Source organism: Labrus mixtus, chromosome 4 (assembly GCF_963584025.1).
Source record: "Labrus mixtus chromosome 4, fLabMix1.1, whole genome shotgun sequence".
NCBI classification, from domain to species: Eukaryota; Metazoa; Chordata; class Actinopteri; order Labriformes; family Labridae; genus Labrus; species Labrus mixtus.
The window spans coordinates 31,972,874-31,976,452 of NC_083615.1; the positions used below are offsets into that span (position 1 = coordinate 31,972,874).

General features: G+C 41.0%; 1 long non-coding RNA gene across 1 annotated transcript; it reads left to right on the forward strand.

The window, feature by feature from the left end:
* The first annotated feature begins 741 nt into the window (after positions 1-741).
* On the forward strand, positions 742-1,644 carry LOC132973457 (uncharacterized). Its single transcript, XR_009673006.1, has 3 exons — positions 742-968; positions 1,209-1,259; positions 1,424-1,644. It is a non-coding gene; the product is annotated as an uncharacterized LOC132973457 (long non-coding RNA).
* Positions 1,645-3,579: the final 1,935 nt, after the last annotated feature.

The following is a 3,579-nucleotide window of genomic DNA, read 5'->3' on the forward strand; positions in this document are numbered from 1 at the left end:
GGTAGGCGGCATGTAAGCCGGATGCCGATAGCCAAGTCAGCTACGTAATAGCGTGACATCATAGCAGAGCGACACAGTATACCCCACTAATAAATTAAACGAAGAAGAAGAATGTGACACAGTAAAGAGCAACAATGGACGACATCCAGCAAGTCGTGATCTTTCTCATTAGCTTGTGTTACAAAACACAATGAAGCCTTGTTTCAGACGAGGCTGTGTGCCGCGAGGAAAAAATACAGCCCTCCTTTATTACTGCTGTCGCACAGGAAGTAACGATCATTTCGACCAATCAACGGACTGCAGTGTTTAGCTCCAGCTTTTAGGGTCAGATCAGTAGACTTGGCACCCCAATATAAGGGTAGCAAAAAGTAGGACGGTACGGGACGGTAATTTGGGGACCTTTCCCGACTTTTGATAGTGGAAATGCCACAAAATGTGTGCCGTACCGTGACGAATCGAACTGAACTGCTCGGTGGAAACGGGGCTTAAGTGATCCATGGCCTCTTTACACTAGGCTTCCAGTCCCCTCTGTGCACATTTAATCAAATACACAGTTTAATGGCATCACCCTTGCTAGTCTGCATCAGAATTACTTCAGTAAGTTAAACTAATTATTAATATTGTTTATATGTTGGCCGTTGATGCCGGGGAAATTATATGCCCAAACTGCAACGCATCCGCCCGCCACTAGACCGGCTACAACTCCAGCTAATGGGCCTGCTCTCCCTGCTCTCAACCAGTGGGCGCGCACTGTAGCTGTTCCCACTCAACGTTCTTGAAGCCAAAATATGCCGCTTAGGGGCGCTTCCATCTTGCGATTTTGATGTCATTTGGAGCCAGAGTCTGCGCAGTAGGGTCCGGCGGGAGGAGCCCTGGTAACACGCCCCGCCCACTTAGCGGACTGCCCTGATGACTTACGCAGCCCAGCTACACCGAAAGCGCTCTGCCGGTCTACGATGAAGAAATGTGTAAGTACAACAAACCACTGTATTCAAAGTCTAATATTTAAACACACTGTGTTTTAAAAAATCCTGCTATTTTGATTTATTATTTATTTATTATTGAAAATACGTGGGCTGCTGGGTCCTCTGTTTTTAACGAAATCGAAATTTATATCAGAAACTGATAGTTTGCAATGTGATTCTTGTCTGCTTTTCTAATATATTTAAGTGAACAGTAAATCAATTGTTTTTTGTATCTTCATTTAGGCAAAGAAGAGATAAAAGCAGCTGGTCTGACATCTTCCACAGAGGTGAAGTGTAAGTTAAAATCATCTGTTAAAAGTTTATATCCTGTGATCTTTATTTAAGTTTCATAAGAGGATTGTCAAAACAAGCTATTGTTAACAATACAGTCTTCCATTTTACAATCAACAGAAACTAAAAATGATTAATTTCAACCTTCATCTGAACACCTGTTACAGAGGTCAGGCTGGGGTCACATAGTTTGAAGGAACCTCCTCCTTCTTTCACCTGTGCCGGACACCCTGCTCATCCACTGTGGTAGAAATGACCTTACACCAGCAGCTCTCCCAGATGAAGAGTCCTCTCTGCCATCACCCAGAGGAGCTGGTCGACGTCTGCACAACTGAAGAAGGTGGACAGAGTCTGGTGCTTTGTGACAGTGAACAGTGAGAAGGTGGACAGAGTCTGGAGCTTTGTGACAGTGAACAGTGAGAAGGTGGACAGAGTCATCCTCAGATAAAACACAGAGATCCTGGTCAATATTCAATGGTGCTATTTTCTTTCCATGATGTTGCCCTGTGTTTGAAAGGCCAGATGCTGGAGGGTTGTGTTGGATTTGCTCTTCCATCATATTTTAACAGTCAAACAATCATCCAGGATCTTTATACTTTATTTGATTTTTGTTTGGATTTCTTTGTTAAATTATTTTTAATACTTGTCCCAGCAGTTCAACCTGTTGGTCTCCCTTACTTATTTTCCACATGGTTAATGAAACCAGGTGTTGTTTATTGGAGATTTTCTTTTCATAAAATGTTTAAATAAACTTTTTTTAAATCTGAATTGACTGTCTCTGATTAACTGGAGCACTACAACGTGTTGGTCACAGTAAAATAATTTAGCAGTTAAGTTTATAGCTCACATTTGAAAAGGCCTTGAACTGACATTAAGTTCTTCTTGACCAACAACAGCTAAGACAACAGCAAAGCTAACAGACGAGCTCAGCTTGTCACAGCCGGCCTGAGATAAATGGCCTTCAAACTTATTTAATATTAAACATTTAAAGCCAATAAGCATAACAAGATACACATGAGATTCCATTTCCATTTATTCAATCACAGACTTGTCAAACAGTCTGGCATGTTGTGCTGCTGTTTTCAAGAGTTAATGACTGAAGAGAAGAACTCCATCGAGAGAGGACAGGAAACGCTCAGGGGACGAGTCCTCCATGTTGTCAGGTGTTGTTGATGGATCTGAATCTGAGGGCATCTTCTGTAATAGAGAAAAACAATCATGGAGTTAAATGTAAAGTATAATGAATTTTACTGTGATGTTTATGCCTCAGACCTGAAATCAGATCTGTCCTCAGGTTCTGCTAAACTTCAGGTTCTAAAGTTTGTTTTTAAGACAGGATAACTATTTAAGAGGAAAAACAAAATATATCATAAGACATGATGAATCCAATAATATGATCAGCTTTATGAATTTATGTTTTAAGACAAAAGTGTTCCTGCCACTTTCTATTGAAGATTATTTTAAACTGTCATCACTTGGGCCAGCCTGATAAATTAAACTAATGTTAAATATTCTCATATAATCAGACAGCCAATTTGTGTGCAGAACCTCACCGGAGCTGGAATCAGAGTCTGGACTGCTGTTTCCTTTGGGCATTGATTTCCTTGAAGACAGAAAGAAGAACAATTTAAACATGAACTTCTTGCAGAATCACAGAGGCTGTTAAAATCTTCTGCTAGTCTTCCTCACATTTTAAGAAGGATTATAAATTGTTACTAAAATTACTTTGATGCTGATAGTGGTTACAATAACACAGTCCAATCATATGAGAGATAATTTTACCTTTGAGTCCTATGTGAAGGCGTTCTCTTCAGAATCAGCACTGCAAAGACAAGATGATGGCGCCCACCTTCACAACGTGCTGCTTCAGTCTGGCTGCATCATGGTCACCTGCAGGAACACCACAGAAATGCAATCAAAGTACTTCACTTTATTTATCAGAGGATGTACTGTATGCAAAGTAGAAATCTTTTAGCTGTAATTCCTCAAAAAGATTTGACATGACCTCTTAGTGCTGTAAAAGATGTTACAGTAAATCCTGGATCAGCTGTGTGGATGGTGTGACTGTGTGGTAAAGCTTTGTTAAAGTTGTCACACACATACTCATATGCCTTTGGAGAGTAAAAGTACAGTGTTGTGGCAAACTGCTTATAAAATATAAAATAGTATTTTATTGGTGAGGTACCCCAATCAAAGCGTCCTACAGAGTAGCAGCAGCGGGCTGTAGAGGGAGGAGACGAGAGCATTATGGAGAGGAGCGCACCGGAGGGGGCGAGCTGGGGGAGAGACGCAACCCGAGAAAAAGGAAATCCTCAGTTTAAAA